At 39.8% G+C, this 24,940-nt stretch overlaps 1 protein-coding gene across 1 annotated transcript in view; it reads right to left on the bottom strand.

Annotated features, from left to right (window-relative positions):
* Positions 1-24,940, bottom strand: part of PIGM (phosphatidylinositol glycan anchor biosynthesis class M) — a 47,171-nt gene that overhangs the window by 20,195 nt on the left and 2,036 nt on the right. The gene's annotated exons all lie outside the window — the stretch shown is intronic.

Below are 24,940 nucleotides of genomic sequence, written 5' to 3'. Positions count from 1 at the left end.
GTGGAAATTAAACAACATACTTCTAAAAAATGACTGGGTCAAAGAAGAAATAAAAGCAAAGATCAAAGATATATAAAGACTAATGAAAATAACAATATGACATATCAAAATTTCTAGGATGCAGCTAAACCAGTAATAAGAGGGAAGTTTTTATCATTACAGGCTTATATCAAGAAAAAAGAGAGCTTCCAAGTAAAAAACTTAATATCACATCTTGAGAAACTAGAAAAAGAACAAAAGCAACCTAAAACCAGCAGAAGAAAGAAAATAGTATAAAATAGAATAGAAAGAAATGAAGTAAAGAACAGAAAGCTATACAAAAAATTTAATACAACAAAGAGCTCGTTCTTTGAAAAGATCAATAAAATTGACAAACCCTTGGTTAGACTCCCTAAGGAAAAAAGAGAAAGGACTCATAAACAAAATCTAAAATGAAAGAGGAGAAATTACCACAGATATCATAGATATACAAAGGATCATTGTAGAATACTACGAAAAATTATATGATGCCAAATTTAACAATCTAGAAAAAAAAACAGATAAATTCCTAGAACTATATAATCATCCTACTGAGTCACAAAGAAGTGGAAAACCTAAATAAACCATAAGTATAGAGAAAATAGAAGCAACTATCAAAAACCTCCCCAAAAACAGAAGTCCAGGACCAGGCATTCACACTAGTGAATTCTATCAAACATTCATAGAAGAATTGGTTCCTATGCTTCTCAAAGTCTTTCAAAAAATAGAAGAAGCAATACTTCCTAACACATTTTCTGAGGCCAATATAAACCTCATATCAAAACCTGGCAAGGACAATACAAAAAAAGAAAATTACAGACCAATATCTCTAATGAATACAGATGCAAAAATCCTAAACAAAATACTAGCAAATCAAATACAACACATTAGAAAAATAATATATCACGATCAAGTAGGATTCATTCCCAGAGCACAAAGATGGTTCAACATATGAAATTTGTCAACATAATACATATCAACAAAACAAAGAACAAAAATCTTATGATCCTATCAATAGATGCAGAGAAAGCATTTGATAAGATACAACATCCCTGGCCCTGATCAGTTGACTCAGCAGTAGAACGGCAACCCAGTGTTGGAAGTCCCAAGTTCAATTTGCAGTCAGGGCACACAGGAGAAGCAATCACCAGCTTCCCTACCCCCCCCTTTCTCTCTCTTTCTCTCTTCCTCTCCCACAGCCATGGTTCAAATGTTTAAAGCAAAGGTGGTCCCAAGTGCTGAGGTAGCTCCAGGTCCTCAGCCTGAGGTGCTAAAATAGCTCAGTTTCTGAGCAATGGAGCTACAGCCCAGGGGGCAGAACATCACCTGGTAGGGACTTGCCAAGTGGATTGCATTCAGGGTCCAGGCAGAAGTCTGTCTCTGCTTTCCTGCCTCTCACTTAATAATAATAATAATAATAATAATAATAATAATAATAAAAGATACAATATCTCTTTATGTTCAAAACACTCAATAAAATGGGTATAGAAAGAAAAATACCTCAATATAATAAAGGCACATATGACAAACCATTGGCTAATATACTAAATGGTGAAAAACTGAAAGTTTTCTTCTAAAATCAGAAATATGACAAGGCTGCTCACTCTCTCTATTTCTATTTAACATAGTGTTCAAAGTTTCAGCCAGAGCAATCAGACAAGAGAAAGAAATAAAAGGCATTCAGGTCAGAAAAGAAGAAGTAAAGATTTCACTTTTCGCAGATGACATGATCCCATATATAGAAAACCTCAAAGACTCCACAGAAAGACTATTAGAAACAATAAATTAATATACAGAAGTCTATTGTTTTCATACACACCAACAATAAAACTTTGGAAAATGAACTAAAAAAAAATAATTCCTTTTAGAGTTGCAGCAAAAAAAAAAAAAAAAAATCTAGGAATAAACTTAATAAAGAATGTAAAGGATCGCCTGACCAGGCAGTGGCACAGTGGATAGAGTGTCGGATTGGGATGCGGAGGACCCAGGTTTAAGACCCCGAGGTCGCCTGACCTGTGGTGGCGCAGTGGATAAAGCGTCGACCTGGAAATGCTGAGGTCGCCGGTTCGAAACCTGGGCTTGCCTGGTTAAGGCACATATGGGAGTTGATGCTTCCAGCTCCTCCCCCCTTCTCTCTCTCTGTCTCTCCTCTCTCCCTCTCTCTCTCTCTCTCTCTCTCTCTCTCTCTCTCTCTCTGTCTGTCTCTCCTTCTCCTCTCTAAAATGAATAAATAATAAAAATAAAAATAAAAAGACCCCAAGGTCGCCAGCTTGAGCGTGGGCTCATCTGGTTTGAGCAAAGCTCACCAGCTTGGATCCAAGACTGCTGGCTTGAGCAATGGCTTACTTGGTCTGCTGTAGCCCCACGGTCAAAGCACATATGAGAAAGCAATCAATGAACAACGAAAGTGCCACAACGAAAAACTGATGATTGATGCTTCTCATCTCTCTGCATTCCTGTCTATCCCGCTCTCTGACTCTCGCTCTGTCTCTGTATAAATAAATAAATAAATAAATAAAATTATTTAAAAAAAAAAAAAAAGAATGTAAAGGATCTATGTACTGAAAACTACAAAGCATTAAAAGATATTGAAAAAGACACAATGAAATGGAAAAATATTCTGTGTCAATGACTTGGAAGGATCAACATAGTTAAAATGGCCATCTTACCCAAAGCAATATACAAATTTAATGCAATTTCCATCAAAATTCTAATGTCATTTTTTAAAGAAATGAAACAAAAAAATCATCAGGTTGGTATGGAACCATAAAAACCCTGAATAGCCAAAGCAATCCTGAGAACAAAGCCAAAGATATTATTACTATACCTGGCTTCAAATTATACTGTAGAGCCAAAATAATAAAAACAGCATGGTATTGGCAGAAAAACAGACATACAGCAATGGAACAGAACTGAGAGCCCAGACACAAAGCACATATATATGAACAAATCATCCTGGAAAAAGGAGTCAAAAAACATAACACAGAAAAGAAAGCCTCTTCAACAAATTATGCTAGGAAAATCGGAGAGCCACATGCAAAAAAATGAAACTTGACTACAATTTGTCCCCCTGCACAAAAAATAATTCAAAATGGATCAAGAACCTAAATATAGACCTGACCTGTGGTGGCGCAGTGGATAAAGCGTCGACCTGGAAATGCTGAGGTTGCCAGTTCAAAACCCTGGGCTTGCCCGGTCAAGGCACATATGGGAGTTGAAACTTCCTGCTCCTCCCCCCTTCTCTCTCTCTCTCTCTCTCTCTCTCTCTCTCTCTTTCCCCTCTAAAATGAATAAATAAATAAAAATAATTTAAAAAAAAAAAAAAAAGAACCTAAATATAAGATCTGAAACAATAAATCCATAGAAGAAAACATAGGCACTACACTGATGCACCTTGGCCATAGAGAATAATTTATGAATTTGACCACAAAGGCAAGAGAAGTGGCCCTGGCCAGTTGGCTCAATGGTAGAGCATTGGCCTGGCATGTGGGAGTCCTGGGTTCAATTCCCGGCCAGGGCACACAGGAGAAGCACCCATCTGCTTCTCCAACCCTCCCCTTCTTCCCCTCCCGCAGCCAAGGCTCCATTGGAGCAAAGTTTGCCCGGGCACTGAGGCTCTGATTGCGGCAGAGCAATGCCCCAGATGAGCAGAGCATCACCCCCTGGTGGGCATGCCGGGTGGATCCCGGTCGGGCGCATGCGGGAGTCTGTCTGACTGCCTCCCCATTTCCAACTTCAGAAGAGTACAAAAAAAATAAAATAAAATAAATAAAAATAAAAAGGCAAGAGAAGTAAAGGCAAAAATAAATGAATGGGACTATATTTTTAAAAAGTGACAACAAAACAAATAGGCATCCAACTAAATGGGAGACGATATTTGCAAACAACAGCTCCGATATGGGGTTAATATTCAAAATACATAAAGAACTCACAAAACTCAGCAACAAACAAGCAAACAATCCAATTAAAAAATGGGGAGAAGACCTGAACAGATACTTCTCCCTAGAGGACATACAAATGGCCAACAGATATATGAAAAGATGCTCATCTTCACTAGCTATTTGAGAAATGCAAATCAAAACTACAATGACAGACCACCTCACACCTGTTAGATTGGCTATTATCAACAAGACAGGTAACAACAAGTGTTGGAGAGGCTGTGGAGAAAAAGGAACCCTCATTCACTGTTAGTGGGAATGTAAATTAGTACAACTACTATGGAAGAAAGTATGGTGGTTCTCAAAAAACTAATAAAAGTACCATATGACCTGGCAAACTCAAAAGCCCCCAAAACTCAAAAACATTAGTATGTAAAGACACACACATCCCCATGTTCATCTCAGCATTGTTCACAGTGGCCAAGACATGGAAACAGTCAAAATGCCTCTTGATAGGGGGTTGGATAAAGAAGATGTGGTACATATATACAATGGAATACTACTCAGCCATAACAAATGATGACATAGTATCATTTAGGACAACATGGATGGACCGTAAGAATATTATAATAAATGAAATAAGTAAATCAGAAACAAAGCTAAAAACTATGATTTTACATATACATGGGATATAAAACTGAGATTCATGGACTTAGCTAAGAATATGGTTATTACCACAGGGAGTGGGGTGTAGGGGAGGGGGATGTGGGTGGTGGTTAGTGAAAAGATGTAAAGAGGGGAAAATATAAGGTGACTGAAAATGATCTGCCTTTGGGTGATGGGTATATAACATAATTGTTCAAATTCTGTGATATTTATCTGAAATCTATATACCCTTGTCAATCAATATCACCCTATTAAACTTAATTTTATAAATAAATTTTTTAAAAGTTAAACATTAAAATAATTTCCATTAAAGCTATCATTATTATTATTCAAAAATCATTAAGAAGTTTTAGGCAAGTGTAATAAGGTGAGAAAAAAGAATTACAAAGTATATACTGGAAAAGAATACAACATTTTCAATTTTACATTATATAATTACTTGAAAAATCAAGTAAATTAAATGAAAAATGTACTAGAGAGTTCTTATAATGTGACCAATTGTAAAATTATTATACAAAATTTCAAAGTAGTGATCACAACCTAAAATGCTTTCAGGATAAGAAAAATGAAAAAAGCAGACTGATGAGGACCTACAGGAGGCAACAGCTTCCCAGCTCCTGTTCATTTTTGTCAAGAGGACAAATGAGACCAGTGTTGCAAGATATTCTGATTTTTCAAGAAATTTGTGAAATCAGATTTTTGTATAAAACTTTCTTGTTTTTATTTGCAGATAACTAATGCAAAAAATTTATCTGAACTAAATATATCCATAGGCTAGATATGACCATGGGTCTCCAATGTGCAAATTTTGATAAGTGCTTTCCTATATAGTAATATGAAAATATGTTGGGGTAAAATGTGCATTGAGATAAAACTTAATTAATGAATTTCTACTAGTGAGAGAGACAGACAGAGCCAGACAGAAAGGGAGAGAGATGAGAAGCATTATCCTGTAGCTGCGGCACTTTAATTGTTCATTACTTCTCATATGTGCCTTAACCAGGTGCTCCCAAGCCAGTAACTCCTTGCTTAAGCCAGTGACCATGGGGTCATGTCTACGATCCCACGCTCAAGCTGGTGACCCTGTACTCAAGCTGGTGAGCTAGCACTCAAGCCAGTGACCTCGGGTTTTCAAACCTGGGTCCTCAGCTTCCCAGGTCGACACTCTATCCACTGCGCCACCACCTGGTCAAGCTAATTTCTATGTCTTGTGTTACACCAAATAACACAGTGGGTAAAGATTTAAATGTAAAAAATAAAAGTAAGCAAGCACTAAAGATAGATGATGATAGATGACAGATAGATAGGTAGATGATTGATAGATAAATAGATAGATAGACGATAGATAGATAGATAGATAGATAGATAGATAGATAGATAGATAGATAATGATATAATGTTGGGCTGGGGCATGGTTTCTAAAAATAACAACAAATATAGAAATTATAAAAGAAAAAGATTGACTTCAATTACATATTTCTTTAGCCATTTCAGGTCAAAAAAATAAAAGGCCAGTAGTAAAGTAGAAAAAATATTAAAACATAGAGAATAGATATTCCTATATTGAGAGACTGGTCTTACAAATCAATAATAAGGACCTTCAGGAAAATATCAAGCAGAAGACATAAAATATAAGTCACAAAATAAGAAATAACAATAGTCAATGAATATATGATAAAAATTCAACTTCACTAGTGATCAAAGAAATACAAATTAAATGAAGGATACAATGTCATTTTTCCCTATTAACTTTACAAAGATTTCTTTGTTTTTGAGGTCTAGTGTTGACAAAGATATTTATGCATTGCGATACTTTAGTTGTTCATTGATTGCTTTCTCATATGTGCCTTGACCGTGGGCCTTCAGCAGACCGAGTAACCCCTTGCTTGCCAGCAACCTTGGGTCCAAGCTGGTGAGCTTTTTGCTCAAACCAGATGAGCCCGCGCTCAAGCTGGCGACCTTGGGGTCTTGAACCTGAGTCCTCAGCATCCCAATCCGATGCTCTATCCTCTGCGCCACCACCTGGTCGACAAAGATATTTATGTTGGTAGAAATATATATAAATACAACTTGTAGAACAAGGTTTGCCAGAATCCTTTAAATAAGCATCCTATTTCTAGAAGTATAGTCTAAGGAAAAAAATATATGTGCAAGGATTTCATATATATGCATAGAATTTGATATAATAACAGACCACAAAAACTAGATAATGCAAAAGCTGATTGAAAAATACCTAAATTAATATATTCATACTGTAAATATTTTAGCAGTCATTAAAATCTAAGCAAGTCTTAAAAAATATTTATTATTGAAAGATATTCATAATACATCGCTAAAGGTTTTTTAACACTTTTATTTTAAATTAAACTTAAACATTGTTTAATTTTAAATTAGTGACTCTAAACTACACAGTATATGTAGATATCAGAAAAAATACACCCCAAGTAGTTATCTCTGGATTATGGAGTTATGATTATTGTGTTCCAAATATCCTTTTTTACCACTTTGTCTTTGTTTTTCTATAATGAACATATAATTTAGTTAACAAGGAAGAAAAATTCATTTTTTTTATTTTTTTATTTATTTATTCATTTTAGAGAGGAGAGGGGGAGAGAGAGAGAGAGAGAGAGAGAGAGAGAGAGAGAGAAGGGGGGAGGAGCTGGAAGCATCAATTCCCATATGTGCCTTGACCAGGCAAGCCCAGGGTTTCGAACCGGCGACCTCAGCATTCCAGGTCGACGCTTTATCCACTGCGTCACCACAGGTCAGGCGAAAAATTCATTTTTAATCAAAAAAATAAAGCTATGATCCTCAGATAGACTCATTGATTATTACAGTTATTTAGCTGTATTAAAGAGAACTAAATGTAATTTATATGAGTTAGTTTGAGTATATGTGTATGTATAAATATATATACTGTATATAATCAGTAAGCTTACCATTCCACATGTTTTGCTTGGTCTGCTTAAAATAGTCATATGCTAATTGATGGTAAAAATAGCCACCTCAGAATTATGCAAAATGCCCAAAGAGAGCATTAGCAGGCTTTAACACTTTGAAAATTTATATTGCAAATAGGCCATAAAGTAGATGGTTTATCCATGACAATTAAATACAGTTTATGAACCTCATACAAATATTTACAGGCCCAGAGAGAGATTTATTAGCAGACCTGGCCTTCCTTTCAGGCCCAATTAATAGTGACTTCTTACTGGCCACTACAATGCACAGAAAGAGAAGCTGGAGTCTGCCAGTGGTTTAGGCAAGAAAAAATGTGGAGCTGTGAAGGGTGTGGCATTTACTAAATGAATCTGAAAATGTGTTCATATACAATGATGCTAGTGTCCAAATAAACTAAGTGGTATATGCAGAACCTACAAATTTAAGAGCCCATGCTTTAAAAACAAAAAAGTCATTTCTCTGACCTAACTGACCACTCCTTTTTTCCTTTGCCTATTGCTGCCCAGCTAGATTTCCTACTGTGGTATAGAGAATCACCTATCTGATCTTGGACCCTCTATAACTTGGATTGAGGAACTTCAGTTAAAAAGCCCTAAATGTGAATGCTGATGTGGATGTAATCTCCTGCTGCACACACAGAGATACAGGTTTCTTGGATGCAAACACCAAGAAACTGTGTGAGTGACCTTTGTGCAAACATAAAGGAATGCATGTGAACAGGCTTTAGGAAATTAGCTTAGAGGTTTACAGATTGCTTCCCCTTTGTGCTTGTTAATCCCCTATCACCTGATTGCCCTCCCCTGCAATCCTGTTACCTTTGCTCTGCTTCTGATCAGTAAAAGCTCTGGAGCAGAGGACTCTCTGGGAGGTTAGTCTCTCTTGACTGCCTCTCCCTCTTGTCTTGACAACAGTTTGTGTCTTCAGTAGTTTCTCCATGCAACACTGGTAGTTCCTAGCAGGCTGGAGGATTACAAGTGGTGAACCTCAATGTGATTGAGTGGAATCTGTGTATGAAGAGTTTAGCAGCTGCATCCTACAGAAAATTCTGGTAAGAAACAGTCCCTACTCACCTTGAGGAAGGGGCTGACACACGTAGGTCAAAGAGAGGTTTCAACATAGGTCAAGAGCTCACCAAACAGCAGTGTATTTATGTTAGGAACTTACAACAATTGCTCTACACTGCTCAGTGTACTGTACAGCCTAAAGCATTACAGCAACTCTTACTTGTTGTAGGAGAGCACTGCCCATGGTCCCTGATGAGGGTACTTTAGGTGTACGATTATGGGAGCAAGTAAAAGTGGTTTGAAGAAGGGATTAAAGGTTTCTGTTCCTCTTTTCACAATGTGGAGTTTTGTTTGCACTGCTTTATATCCTTTGCATATTCCTGAACAGAAAGTAAAAGTGGAATCACAGCACAGTCAACCTGAATCACTGGTTACCACAGCAATGAAATTTGAGGAAGTTGAGAACAAAATAGCTTTTCCTTCTCCCTTGCCTCCCAAGGAGCCCTAAGTTCCCCTCTATCCTCCTCCACCTCTTCCCCCAAACCTGGGAAGAGTCATACTTCTTTCTTCCTTAATGGAAAATTGTCTCCAAGAAGGATTAATGTTAGGAGACCCAGGTGCTATTAAAATTATAGCTTTCCGTTATCATATAACAGGGACAGCAGGTCCATAAGAATTTACCTTATTTTGTATTTAAGGACTTTTAAAAGAGTATTCAAGTGATGGAGCTCAAAGCCCATTTACAGTGGGTATGGTAGAGGCCCTAAAAAATGGATATGATATGACCCCTAATGATTGGAAGGTTCTAGTAAAAACTTTAGTTTCCCCAGATGAATATATACTGTAAACATGTTACAGGTATCCCTTATAATCCAACAGGACAGATCTGTATTGAACATGTTCACCGCACCTTAAAAACCTATCTTAAAAAAAAAAAAGTGCCCTGGCCAGTTGGCTCAGTAATAGAGTGTCAGCCCAGTGTGTGGATGTCTTGGGTTTGATTCCTGGCCAGGGCACACAGAAGAAGCACCCATCTGCTTCTCCACCTCTCCCCTTCTCACCTCTCTATCTCTTCTCCCCCCACCCCCTGCAGCCAAGGTTCAATCAGGCACTTAAAAAAAAAAAAAAGGCTCTGACTGCAAAGGAGCAAGGACCCCAGATGGGCAGAGCATCACCCCCTCCTCTCACTAAAATAATAAAAGTTAAAATTTAAAAAGGGGAGTCCCCATGGACAATTAAGAGTCCCTGGGGATTGATTAGCTGTGACCTTATACTCCCTAAATTTTTTGAATCTTGATAAAGGCAATTTCCCTGCTATTGAACGGCATTATTCCAAAACAACCAAACAGTTTTCTCAGGACCAGCAGGTATATGTTTGCAGTTGGGAACCCGGATCTCCATGGGAAGAAACTTTTCCTGTTTTTTTGTTTTGTTTTGTTTTGTTTACAGGGACAGAGAGAGAGAGAGAGTCAGAGAGAGGGATAGATAGGGACAGACAGACAGGAAATGAGAGAGATGAGAAGCATCAATCATCAGTTTCTCGTTGCGACACCTTAGTTGTTCATTGATTGCTTTCTCATATGTGTCTTGACCAAGGGCCTTCAGCAGACTGAGTGACCCCTTGCTTGAGCCAGCGACCTTGGGTCCAAGCAGGTGAGCTTTTTTTGCTCAAGCCAGATGAGCCCGTGCTCAAGCTGGCAACCTCGGGGTCTCAAACCTGGGTCTTCCGCATCTCCGTCCGACGCTCTATCCACTGCGCCACCGCCTGTCAGGCCCTTATCCTATTTTAACATGAGGGTGAGGGTCAGTCTGTGTTTTCTTACCTACAGGAATGGAGTGGATCCTGCTCTGGAGAGTCAAGACACTTCATGAACACCGAACAATTGGTCCTGGAAATACAACTCCTAACACTGAATACAACACTAGGATCAATGAGTTCTCATGACATTCTTTGCCCTACAGTTCACATCTATGTCTCCTTCCTTAAGAAACAAGGAAAGAGGAGATGCAGGGAATCACCTATCTGATTTTGGACCCTCTATAACTTGGATTGAGGAACTTCAGTTAAAAAGCCCTGAATGTGAATGGTGATGTGAATGTAATCCCCTGCTGCATGCACAGATTCTTGGATGTAACACCAAGAAACTGTGAGTGACCTTTGTGAAAACACAGAGGAATGCATGTGAACAGGCTTTAGGAAATTTTTTTTGTGTGTGTATTTTTCTGAAGTTGGAAACGGGGAGGCAGTCATACAGACTCCCGCATATGCCTGACCGGGATCCACCGGGCATGCCCACCAGGGGGTGATGCTCTGCCCATCTGGGGCGTTGCTCTGTTGCAACCAGAGCCATTCTAGCACCTGAGGCAGAGGCCATAGAGCCATCCTCAGCACCCGGGGCCAACTTTGCTCCAATGAAGCCTTGGCTGCAGGAGGGGAAGAAAGAGACAGAGGAGGAGAGGGGAGGTGGAGGGGTGGAGAAGCAGATGGGTGCTTCTCCTGTGTGCCCTGGCCAGGAATCAAACCCGGGACTCCTGCACACCAGGCCGACGCTCTACCACTGAGCCAACTGGCCAGGGCCAGGCTTTAGGAAATTAGCTTAAAGGTTTATAGATTCCCCCCCCCAATCCCTTTGTGATTATTAATCTCCTTATTCCCTGATCTCCCTCCTCTGCAATCCTGTTGCTGTTGTTCTGCTTCTGATCAATAAAAGCTCTGGGAGCAAAGGACTCAGGAGGTTACTCTCCCTTGACTGCCTCTCCCTCTTCTCTTGACAACAGTTTGTGTCTTGAGCAGTTTTTCCATGCAATACTGGTAGTTCATGGTAGTTAAGAAACATCTGTAATCTGTAACTTCCAAATATTTGTGTGTCTGTCCCATGTGACTTCCCCACTAAGACATCTGACATCTCAAAATTGATAGGTCTATTCTAAACTCTTTCTTCCTCCCTAAATCTACTACTCTCATTCTTCACATCTCAACAAACAGCATTACTATCCTCCTAGCTGCCCATGCCAAAAGCCTAGGAACCATTTTGAATTTTCCTTTTCATCTCAACATCAAATTCTAAGCAAGTCCTGTCACTGCTCTCTCCAAAACACAAAAATACATGCTAAATCCACCCCCTTCTCACCACCCTGATCCAATCCACCATCACCTTTTATCTGTATTGCAATAATCTTCTACCTGCTCTTTCTAGAACACATTCCCCACTGAGTGGCCAGAGTGATTTTTTAAATTTAATTTGTATGTGTTTAAAGCCCTCTAGCAGCTTTCTATTGAACATGACAGGGTATGGGGGACCTTGACCTTCTCACCTCCTATAGTCTTCAAGGTCTGTGAATGCCCTTCCTCTGCTTCCTACTCCTTCAAAACTGTTCTAAATCTACAAAGTTCCTCTTTCTATTTCTAGGTTCCCAAGTTTATCCTATAGAGTAGTGGTCCCAAAGCCCCGGGCCACGGACCGGTACTGGTCCGTGGGCCACTTGGTACCAGTCCACAGAGACAGAATAAATAACTTACATTATTTCCGTTTTATTTATATTTAAGTCTGAACGATGTTTTATTTTTTTAAAATGACCAGATTCCCTCTGTTACATCCATCTAAGACTCACTCTTTACGCTTGTCTCAGTCACGTGATACATTTATCTGTCCCACCCTAAAGGCTAGTCCGTGAAAATACTTTCTGACATTAAACTGGTCCATGGCCCAAAAAAGGTTGGGGACCACTGCTATAGAGAGCTACTGCACTTTTTGTTTCCTTTGCCTGGAAACTTCCCAACTCAAATCCCAACCCATACACATTAATTCGTGTTTGTTTGTTTGTTACAGAGACAGAGAGAGGGAAAAGGACAGACAGACAGGAAGAGAGATGAGAAGCATCAATTCTTTGTTGCAGCTCTTTAGTCTCCTTAGTTGTTCATTGATTGTTTTCTCATACTGCCTTGACTGGGGGGCTACAGCAGAGCAAGTGACTCCTTGCTCAAGCCAGCAACCTTTGGGCTCAAGCCAGTGACCATGGCATCATGTGATCCCACGCTCAAGCCAGTGATGCCGCACTCAAACTGGTGAGCCCGTGCTCAAGCTGGATGAGCCCATGCCCAAGCCAGTGACCTCAGGTTTTCGAACCTGGGTCCTCTGAGTCCAGTCTGACACTCTATCGACTATACCACTGCCTGGTCAGGCTAATTCCTTTTTAAAAGATTAAAGAATTAAGACTATGCATTGAGGGCACACAGTGCATAACTGACAATCAGAAGACTTGGGTATTCATCTCCCACTCTTTTCAAGATATTACATTTACTCCCAACCAATAATGATCATAACTGCTATCATCAGCAACTGAAGTAGTTTCTTAACTCATGGTTTCCTCTTCTCTGGAACAAGTCCCAACAGTTTGTCTTAGAGATTTAGAGCCTAGACATTGAGATCCAGCTCCAGAGAATAGATCATTGGAGCTGGTCACTTGTGCAAATCAACTGCCCAATTTCTGCTTTCCCAGACTTTTTTATTCAGCTCTTCCTTTGGAGTTTATGAACTACCTAGTATTCTTCGGTAAATCTTTTACCTAAAGTTGGTTTCTGTAACTTACAACTGAAATGATCTGACTAAAACAATGAAGGAGTCCATCTTAATTACCTACTCTGCTTCCTACAACTCAGCCTCTCAGAATCCTTCTTTTACTGAAGTCTGTTGGCTATTTCAAGGCAACTGTGAAATCCAAAGCCAGCATTGATGTTGATATATGTAGAACAATTTCATATTCATCCTCTCCCCACACACACATATACACCCTCACTCCTATATCCTTTCCAAGTCCTCTCATCATTCTTTGTAACATTTCTACAGCACCCATCAGGCTAAATTCTACTATGCTTTGGTGGTTGGTCACAACTCATCTCTACACTGCATGCTCATCCATGTATATAAAGGAACCTCATGAACACATATCAACAAATCTAACTCTGTAAAAGAATCCTCTATCTCTTAGGAGAAACTCACTTTCTTTGCCTTTCCTGGGTTGTTTTATTTCTATTTCACTGTCCTCATTAACTAAGTTTCCATCTACAGAGCAGTGGACTTCTTCACTTTTTGAAGGTGACCCCTCTGATAAAGGCTACAAACATTTCCATACAAAAAAAATACACATATACACACACAGGCACACACACAATTTTGCATGCAACGACAGTTCTTGTTTTTTAGCAATCAAAGAACTAAGGCACTGCAACTATGAATTGATGCTTATCTCTCTGTCTCTCTTTCCAAAAAAAAAATTCTTGTTTCTGATTTTTTTTTTTAAAGAGAGGATGAGAAGCATCAACTCCTAGTTGCTTTCACTTTAGTTGTACATTGAATTTCTTGTACATACCTGACTGGGGCCGTGCCCGAGTGTTCTTTTGGTCAAGCCAGAAACCTTGGGTTTTTCCTGCCAGTGACCTTCGGGCTCAAGCTGGCAAGGTTTGAGATTGAACAATCTTCTGCTCAATCCAGCAACCTCAGGGTTTTGAATCAACGACCTTAGCATTCCCAATCAACACTTTATCCCCTGAGCCACTACAATTCAGGCCTTGTTTCTGATTTCTCATTAACAATCAGTTTGCTAGGAATAATACTTCTGTGACATCCCTCAACTACTGTACACACACTACCATTATTTTTTATTATTTTTTTTCCATTTTTCTGAAGTTGGAAATGGGGAGGCAGTCAGACAGACTCCCACATGCGCCCGAGTGGGATCCACCCAGCGTGCCCACCAGGGGACAGTGTTCTGCCCCTCTAGGGCGTCGCTCTGTTGCATCCAGAGCCATTCTAGCACCTGAGGAGGCAGAGGCCACAGAGCCATCCCCAGCGCCCGGGACATCCTTGCTCCAATGGAGCCCTGGCTGTGGGAGGGGAAGAGAGAGACAGAGAGGAAGGAGAGGGGGAGGGGTGGAGAAGCAGATGGGCGCTTCTCCTGTGTGCCCTAGCCCGGAATCGAACCCGGGACTCCTGCACGCCAGGCCAACGCTCTACCGCTGAGCCAACCGGCCAGGGCCCACACACTACCATTAATTCCCATCCTTCTTTAACACCTCTGCTGCCAGAGGTGTTAAAAAACACACACACACACATAAAAAAAAAAAAAAAAAAAAAAACCCTGCTTCCTCTTTCTTAGTTTATTGTGCTGAGAAAAAAATAATTAAAAGGTAAAGCTTCTGTAATAACTACACAGTTACACTTATGAGTCATTAAAAGCTTCCTCCATTAGGACAAACATTTCCCCCAATGACATTTTACATTTTCCTAGATTATAGTTTATGTCACACGGGCAACATTTTAAATGCTTTCTCTTATGGGAAGGCATTCTTGCCCTAGCTGAGCTTAGGAAACAGCCAAATCTTAGCAGCAGCACAATTATCAAGAATTTTTTAAGTGGGTTATTTCCCAGGAAGATTGTCACAATAATTAATCATTCATTATTTGTTGTCAATTTCTGAAGGTGACATTGTCTGGGTTCCCAGGTTCTAGAAATGTTGTCAATTCGAAACCTGTAGCTTCTTTTATACTAATTCTACCTTCTAATTAGAAAATAGGTCTTAAAATGTTGGATCTTTCTGGGTTGCCTTGTCCAAGCTAAACTAGAGTCTGCTGAGAAAATGAAAAAGTGGAGAAGATGGAAAAAAGAAAGACAGGGTGGATGCAGTGGAGAAAGGACCATAAGATTGGAGGCAGATCAGATATTGGAAAGAAAAGTCTTTTCTTTCTCCAAGTGCCAGTGGCTCATCAGCTTCCTGGTGGATGCTTTTATTTTGTTAATTTATTTTTGAATACAGTCAGCATGGCTAGAGCAGGGTTTTTCAGCCTTTACACTATTGGCATTTGAGGCCAGATAGGTCTTTGTTGTGGGAGCTTTCTTGTGTATTATAGGATGTTTAGCTTCATTCCTGGCCTCTACCCACTAAATGCCAGTAACATCTCCCAGTTGTGACAACCAAAACTGTCTCCAAAGTGGGGGGGTAAGGGGGGGGCAAAATTGCCCCTAGCTGAGAATCACTCAATAGAGGAAAGGTTCACAGTTAGACAAATTTAGGTTCCAACCCTAACTCTATCCCTTATAAGCTTATGACCTTGAAAAAATACTGTTTATCTGAGCCTGTTCCGTTGTCAACAAATAATACTTACCTCAAAAAGTTTTGATAATGAAGTGAGATAAAAATGTGTGAAGTTTCCCAGTAGGTGTTCAGTAAACATGTTTATTCCCAATTCCAGCTTTATTTATTACATAAGTACTCAAACATTTATTGAGTACTTATGTTGTATAAGGATATAAACACAATTCTTGTCCTCCAAGAGCTGACCTTGAGAGAAACGAATAAACAGCTCTAACAGACAACTTGCATTAACAGAGTTTACCAAAACTTACACAATTCTGGCTCTATTTTTCTGTTTTTAATATATACTTAATCTGTCTCCATAAGTGCACCTTGCATACTTCCTGATAGAGGAAGGGGCCTGTGAGTGGGGTCTTGAAAAATGAGTAGCAGTTAATCAGAAAAACAGATGCATACCAGGCAGAAACAGAATTAGCAAAGGCTTAATAGGGTGGTAATTTCAGGAAACTTTTACCCAGAGTGCTACAGTGAGGTTGAATAGGAAGAGTCAGTACAAGATGGAGGATGCTAAGAAATTTGGACTTTTTCTTAAAAGTCACAAAGTCCTCTAGGATGCTTTTAACAGGATGATGACAGGATCAGATCTGCTTTGGAAACACTCTGGCAGCAGTGGGGAGGATAAATGAGAGGTGAAATGAAGGGCAGGAGAGATGCGGGGAAAAGCAAGACAACCAGTCAGAAGCTATCCATTCCAGATGAGAGATAATGAGGGCCTGAACTACAGACTTGGCAATGATGATGACAAGATGCCAGAGGCTCCAGGGACATTAAAAGGTAGAACTGACAGGACTTAGTAACTGATTAGATGGGGAGGATGATAAGAAGTGAAGAAGAAGGAATAAAAGGTGATTATAAGATCCTATCTTATGCCTGACCAGGCGGTGGCACAGTGGATAGAGTGTCAGACTGGGATGCCGAGGACCCAGGTTCGAGACCTGAGGTCGCCAGCTTGAGCACGGGTTTATCTGGCTTGAGCAAAAGCTCACCAGCTTGGACCCAAGGTCTCTGGCTCGAGCAAGGGGTTACTCAGTCTGCTGAAGGCCCGCAGTCAAGGCACATATGAGAAAGCAATCAATGAACAACTAAGGTGTCGCAACAAAAAACTAACAAAAAACTAATGATTGATGCTTCTCATCTCTCTGTTCCTGTCTGTCTGTCCCTGTCCATCCCTCTCTCTGACTCTGTCTCTGTAAAAAACAAAAAAAACAAAAAACAAACAAAAAAAAATAATAATAAGATCCTATCTTAGAAAATGGTGGATACTAAGGGCATTTGGAAATGACAGGCACCCAGAAACTGCTCCTTCTTTTTCACAGCTGCTACCATTAACTGTGCAAAAAGCCCACTATCTCCAGCTTTCACTTGACAGATTTGTGTACAACTCAATTCAACAAACCTATAAGTGTATGGGGAAGACCCAGAAACTCAGTAACATTAGTTACACCTGTCCATCCTTGCTTGGTTCTGGGAAAGTCCCAGGCAGATAATAACAATAAATAAGAAATAATCACTGCCCCTAAGGCACTCACAGTCTAGATGGCAAGACAAATGAGAAATTACAGTACAATATAATCTGTGATATATCAGTACTGAATCAAGGGCTGTTTTGTGAAGGTCATCCTTAAACTGAGTAGGAGACATGGAGATGAAAAGAATGTTTCAACCAAAGGCATGAAGAGGTGGTATCATTTGATATGACTTCAGGGTGGGGTGAGGTGGAAGGTGAAGATAGAGACACAGAGCCAGATTGTAAAAGGTCTTGTGAGCTAAGGATTAGCAAAAGTATAATTAATCATCAAGTGATTTTTAGTAAGGAAGTTTCAAAGCCCCCAAAACTTACTCAACTCAGTAAGAAAGAAAAACAGGTAAGATAACAACATCTCAGCACCTAATAAGGCATTTAAAATTTTTAAAGAGTTTCAGCAAAACTTGATTTGAATTGAGCATGTCAAACTGGAAGTAGCTAGGAGTGGTCCACCTACCGGAGCTAGCGGAAGGACTTCTATAAAGATGGAGGCAAAGCGAGGAAATTATTGGCTGTAGGTTAAGCTGTTGCAGTATTTGGGAAATCTGGGTTGTTGGTGATTAGTTGTCTGTTCTTAGGTTTATATTTTTTAAGCTTGAGGCTTCGGTTTGCTTGTATAGATTGCTGAGATATTAGAACTACCTCAGTCCAATAGCCTCCTTGTTTAACACTATGTGCTAGCTAATCCTTGTTGGATTAGTGAAGTGCTCCCAACTACATATGTATTTTACTCTAGCCATAGTCACATTGAGTTATTATCACCTTTCCATGTGTCCTCTATTAAATGCTGTTGAGTTCCTTGAAGCCAGGACTGTTGTCATAGTTATCCTCATATCCCCAGCCTAACTTAGTGTCTAGCACAAAGTAAGCTCTTAATAAGTGTTTACTATATGAATGATCTGTTGAACAACTTCTTCCTGAATTTCTTGCCTTCTGGGGTCCATAGCATCATTTTTTCACCATATCTAAATGATAAGGGCAGTACAGAAAAATAGAGTGGTAAATTTGGCTCCCGAAAATCTGCATTCTGGTACTGTCTCATGTACTGATTCTGACCTTCGGCAAAATGCATATATTCTGAGCCTCAGAGATTCTCATTTGTAAAAATTAAATTTTTAAAAGTCCTCATGTTACAAAATCAAGTATTTCGTAGCACTGCTCAAATATGTTGTTATATATATTTTATCTTCCTTACAAATTAACATGTGCTCAAAAGAGAAAAAAGTAGGTTGGGCCAAAAGTTATTGTTATTATAAGCTAGTAAACAAGCTAATGTAAACTGTATTTTTCAACAAGCATTCATGTTGTTCCACTGGATGCTGTGAATTAAATCGTCTGTTCCTTGCTTACACCAATCAGTTATACTCACCTTATTGCTATATTTTGAATATGCCAAGTTCATTCCTCTCTCAACACCTTTGGACTCTTCACTCAGAAATGTATGCTCTTCCTCCAGATAGCCACATGAATGTCATATCTTCACTTCTTTCACATCTCTGCTCAAATGCCACCTCAGATCCTTCTCTAACTACTTTAAAACAGCACCTGCTCCTCTCCTCACTGCCATCACTTTCTACTTCCTTAGCTTATCTTGCTTTTTTTTCATTATGACAATCACCACAATCATGTATTTGTTTATCCTTTGTCTCTCATGAAGATATAAGCTCCATGAAGACAGAATGCCTCACAGCCGTGTCCATTAGAATAATGTCTGCTTTCCTAAATGACATTTGGTAAACCAATGTTTTCCACTGTAATCACCTGTCACTATATAAGGACTTGCAAACTACAGAATTAGAAAGCCTAGTCTTGCCATTAACAACGTGTCCACCCTTGGAAAGTCACTTGTTTCTGAGCTTCAATTTTCTAATCTGTAAACTAGGAAGAGTATTATCCTCTACTTCCCCATTTTAAAAATCACAAAATTGTTGTGGAATAAAGTCTCATATAGCATATTTTTAATAAGGTATGTTTCTGACTTTAGTGTTAATTCTTCAAGAACCTGGACATTGTCTTATTCATCTATTATAGGACTTGGCACAGTACCCAGATCTATACATAATTGCCAAAAAGAATAGACAAGCAGAGAAAATTGAAAATTTCACTTGTGAAATGAACTGAGCTTCAAATATTCATGCTCTTGTAAGGCCAGGAGGCAGGGCCAGAGCCACTATCACAGCAGCCTGGCCCATGCAGGTTCGCATTGGATTCGGACAGTCGGTAAAGAAACCATGGAGCCAAAAACTGGTGGGCCATAGTCTTTAATCTAGCTTGCACCCGGCGGGCAAGTAAAAATACACACTGGGCTCCAAAACCCAGTCACATTCAGTGCTCACAAAGCTACTGATTTATCCGAGTTTCCTAGAATCAAAGGTTTCTAGCTCAACAGCCTTATTCTCCTCAGTTCCCCATTTCCTTCCTTATCCCAGATACAAACTCTGTACAAACTGGCATCTCACTCAGTACTCCGCCATCTTGGCTGCTTTTCCTGGCCTTCTCCACGTGGCCTCCTCCCGCTGCTGGCTCTATTCTCTCTGCTCTCTCATGCTAACCTCAGGAACCAAGAGCCCAAACTCTCATTCCGTCCCCATTTTATAGTGTAGAAATCCAAACCCTTAATCCAATATACAAAACAGGGAAGTCTCTAATACAAAGTCAGCCTCTGAGGCATGATAGGATTGTACCGCCCTACATCAAAAAGGGTAGGAAAGGCTTAATCCCAAAACCAAGCCCCAGGCTAAAGGATTCTGCCTGCCTTTAGCCCACCCAAACACACATTAATATCACCTGGGTGACAGCCTCCTCCTGTTATCTTTAACAAAGTGAGCATAATACATTTTATCTGCCCAACACTCTAAATTATTTCTAAATGGTCACTATAAGTGTCATTTCATTTTACATAGCATACATAATTAGAAAAGTGAGCAGCTAGAAATATTCCCATTTAGTATGGTTTTTGTTCAGGATAACAAGTATGAATGCTTGTTTTGACTAAATGAATGGGTCTCCTGGATCAATGCTGAGTGAACGTTTGTGCTACCCTGATGATTCTGATCCAGCAACAAAATATGTGCTTCCATCAACAAAGCATGAACCTTTGCATGACCCTTCAACAAATGGAGAAAAGAAATGCTGTGTAATTTAGGGCCATGAGCCAAACTTCCACTCATTAGCATCAGCTAATGTATAAAATGAATACACAAATACAAAATTGTTAAGCCAGAAGCAGGCATCTGATCAATCTGTACATACATTTTCACATATAACTATCTTTTCAAAGAACCAGATCAAGATTAGAAGTAATCAAGTTTATAGCAACAGGTAGTTATGTGATAAGGTGCCAACGAATTGCAAAATTGTTAACATTAGTATTTTAAAAGGAAGAGTCAGGCCCCCTTACCCCTCCTTTCTGAGGAGAAAAAACCCAGAGAAAGAGATTAAAAGGGGCAAAAGTTAGTTAGTAACTAAACATAGTTCTCTAGAAGGATAAAATTTATCTGAAAACTTCCTCTTCCCCATCCTTAACCCTTTAGGAGACTATATTTACATATCTTAATTAAAATTCCTACACTGATTCTAATTCTTCCTCCCCTCCTGGAGTCCTGAGTGATATATACCTCTCCAGGGGCAGTCAACCTTTTCATACCTACCGCCCACTTTTGTATCTCTGTTAGTAGTAAAATTTTCTAACCGCCAACCGGTTTATAAAGTAACTTTACTTTATAAAATTTATAAAGCAGAGTTACAGCAAGTTAAAGCATATAATAATTACCAAGTACTTTATATCGGATTTTCATTAAGTTTGGCAGAATAAATCTTTATAAAACTTACTCTAGTTAAATCTATCTTTTTATTTATACTTTGCTTGCTCCGCAACCACCCACCATGAAAGCTAGAATGCCCACTAGTGGGCAGTAGGGACCAGGCTGACTACCACTGCTCTAGACAAAGGGGATCACGAGCCCACTCCCCTTGCTTGAAAAACCTGCATTCTGTAACATTTTATATGCTTTCTAATAATCATCCCTTTTGAAATTCTTTATATGTATAAAACTTGTAAACTAAAGCAAGCCTTTTATTAGGTTTTCCTAATAAGCTAGCCCCAACACTTTTAGCGAAGGTAATTTCATTTAGCTTCTCTCCTTATCCTAAGCTAAACATTCTGTAGCGACAGGAATGGGGGTAGACACTAGAAAATTTGGGAATGTTTTTGCCGGGTAAGTAAACAATTATGCTGTGTTATCTTGTGGGTTTGTTTGGGGTTTTTTTGCTCATTTAATATTTATGTAGCTGTCGCCATCTCAATTTTACACATGCGAAACCTCAGAGCTGGTTAGATTTGAGGTGAGCCATCTTGTGATCTTGATGTGTAAGAATGCTTTTTCCTTTTAATAGATTCTATAGATAGATGTTGTAAGCTTGTTAGTAATTGACTATTGCACCATGCTCTCCCTCCTTACCCACCCCAACCAGTACTTGATTTTATATAAAAGAAGGTTCAGAACGGTAAGAGGGCCTACATGATTTCGGACCGTGCCCCATGTAGTTAGCTAGCCAGCTAATTAATAAACCCTCAAATTTCTTCTGTAGCCTGCCTGGTGTCTCTATGTAACACGCAGATTGTCTCTGCGTAACCCACAAATAGCAGTACTTTGTAACAGTTAAAACAATTATTTAGTATAAATCCAGGTTCTTTTCCTATATGCATTAGGTTAGGGGAAAAAACGCTTAAGTCTAGACTAAAAAAAGAGCTCCTTCTTTAAAGACTTGTAAACACATGTTAAAGCTAGGGAGGCAATCGGGAATAGCTTTGTAAAGCCAGTAGTCACGGCCATCCTGACAGCTGCCTGGCCTATGCAGGTTCACATAGGATTCGGACAGACGGTAATGAAACAACGAAGCTAAAAACTGGTGGGCCATTACCTTTAATCCTAGCTTGCACCCGGCAGGCAAGTAAAAACACACACTAGGCTCCAAAACCCACTCATTCAGTACTCACAAAGCTACTGACTTATCTGAGTTTCCTAGAATCAAAGGTTTCTAGCTCACCAGACTTATTCACCTCTGTTCCCCATCTCCTTCTCTCTGTACAAACTCTGCACAAACTGGCTTCTCCTTCAACACTCCACCATCTTGGCTGCTTCTCCTGGCCTCCTCCACGCGGCCTCTCTCTGCTCTCCTCTTTAATGCTAATCTCAGGAACTGAGAGAGAGCAAGCTCCTGGTCTGCCCACTTTATAGTGTAGAAATCAAAACCTTTAATCCAATATACAAACAAAGAAGTCTCTGATACAAAGTCACTTATCTGAGGCATAATGGGATTCCTCATGAGAGTACACCACCCCACATCATGCAATCAGTCAAGGGTGTGGGGAAAAGCTTAGTCTTAAAACTAATAAGCCTTAGGCTATAACGACCCGGCCTGCATACAAGCCTGTCCCCCACACCCAATACAAACTATAAGCGAGCAAACATAGATATCATATTTAAAAACTTATTTGAGGCCCTGGCCAGTTGGCTCAGTGGTAGAGCGTTGGCCTGGCGTGCAGGAGTCCCGGGTTCGATTCCCGGCCAGGGCACACAGGAGAAGTGCCCATCTGCTTCTCCACCCCTCCCCATCTCCTTTTTCTCTGTCTCTCTCTTCCCCTCCCGCAGCCAAGGCTCCATTGGAGCAAAAGTTGGCCCGGGCACTGAGGATGGCTCCATGGCCTCTGCCTCAGGCACTAGAATGGCTCTGGTTGCGACAGAGCATTGCCTCCTGGTGGGCATGCCAGGTGGATCCCGGTCGAGCACAGGCAGGAGTCTGTCTGACTGCCTCCCGGTTTCCAACTTCAGAAAAATACAAAAAAAAAACAAACCCAAAACTTATTTGACCAACAAGCCTGTTCTATATCAGCACAAGCACTTTGGATATATCACCTCATTTAATCTTGAAAATTCTATGAGAATTATATTATCATCCCATTTCACAGATCAAAAACTAATTTATCAAGATAAAAGAATCTTGCCCAAAGCCACACACTGGGATGTGAACCTAAGCTATCTAAATTTGAGCTCTCTTATACCATGCAATCAGTCCAAGTCATGAATTTTACTTGTATGAATGCACACTGCAGAGCAGGAGAAATTTAACATCGTTATTAAATTATTCACCTTCTAAAATTGCAATCATGTCTGACCTGTAGTGGTGCAGTGGATAAAGCGTCAACCTGAAATAGGTCGCTGGTTTAAAACGCCGGGCTTGCCTGGTCAAGGCACATAGAAGAAGCAACTATGACTTAATAGTTCCCGCTCTTCCCCCTCACCCCCCCTTTCTCTCTCTGTCCTTTCTCTAAAATCAATCAATAAAATCTTTAAAAAATAAATAAAATAAAATCACAATCATAAAATCAAACTCACCTAAAATCTACTAATATTCATTTTTACAACATAGATAACATTTGATTAAATTAATTTCTAGTTGAAAAATATTTAACAATCATAAAATTAAAAACAAAGGGGTATAAGAGAACAGTAAAATGTCCTAATAGTTTGTGAACATCAAACATCAAAATATGCTACACTGCTCACAAAAATTAGTGGATCAGGGACCATGCAGATACTCCAGTACTTTCTGCCCTTTGCATAGTGCATTTTCACCAATGAAACAAAAGCTGGTTTTGCATCTCATTTGCATAATCAAACAACTTTCTTTGACTTGTCATTTGCTTTCCTGATGTTCTTATTTTTCACTTTATGTCTAAAAGCTATACTTTAGGAACATTTTGTGAGTTTTCACAGCTATCAGCGTGCTTTAGAAAGAAAGCGGGCGTTAAAAGATATGACTGCTTCAGACAGCAGCATAGTATAACTGGAACAAATACTGACTTAGATGTTATGTCTCTGACTACACTCCTGTATTTTTCTATGTAAAATCAGTAGCCACAGCCACCATCACAGCCACCTGGCCCATGCAAGTTCGCATTATATTCGGACAGACGGTAATGAAACAACGGAGCCAAGAACTGGTAGGCCATTACCTTTAATCCTAGCTTGCACCCAGTGGGCAAGTAAAAACACACACTGGGCTCCAAAACCCACTCATTCAGTGCTCACAAAGCTACTGACTTATCTGAGTTTCCTAGAATCAAAGGTTTCTAGCTCACCAGACTTACTCACTTCTGATCCCCATCTCCTTCTCTCTGCACAAACTGGCTTCTCCTTTAGCATTCTGCCATTTTGGCTGCTTCCTCTCTCCTCTACATGGCCTTTATCTGCTCTCCTTCCTCTGCTCTCTCCTCTAATGCTAATCTCAGGAACAGAGAGAGAGCAAAATCCCAGTCTGCCCCACTTTATAGTGTAGAAACCAAAACCTTTAATCCAATATACAAACAAGGAAGTCTCTGATACAAAGTCACTTATCTGAGGCATAATGGGATTCCTCATGAGAGTGCACCACCCCACATCAAAAAGGGTGGGAAAGGCTTAGTTCCAAAACCGAGCCCCAGGCTATAAGGATCCTGCCTGCCCACAGCCAGCCCCCAACACACATTAATATGATCACGCCTATGCCAAGCAAGAAGGGCAACCAATACCATGACCTGAGCGACTGGCTTCCACGTGGGCAGTGCCATCCTTAACAAAGTGAGCATAATATATTTTATCTGCCCAACATTCTAAAAACCTTTTAATATCAATAATTTCATCAGCCCTTCCATTTCCTAAAGGGTGAACATCAATTACTGAGTCCCCCTTTT

The sequence above is a fragment of the Saccopteryx bilineata genome, chromosome 2 (genome assembly GCF_036850765.1).
Source record: "Saccopteryx bilineata isolate mSacBil1 chromosome 2, mSacBil1_pri_phased_curated, whole genome shotgun sequence".
In the NCBI taxonomy this organism is placed as follows: domain Eukaryota; kingdom Metazoa; phylum Chordata; class Mammalia; order Chiroptera; family Emballonuridae; genus Saccopteryx; species Saccopteryx bilineata.
Note: the sequence above shows the minus strand (reverse complement) of the source record. Positions and strands in the feature narration are given on the sequence as shown.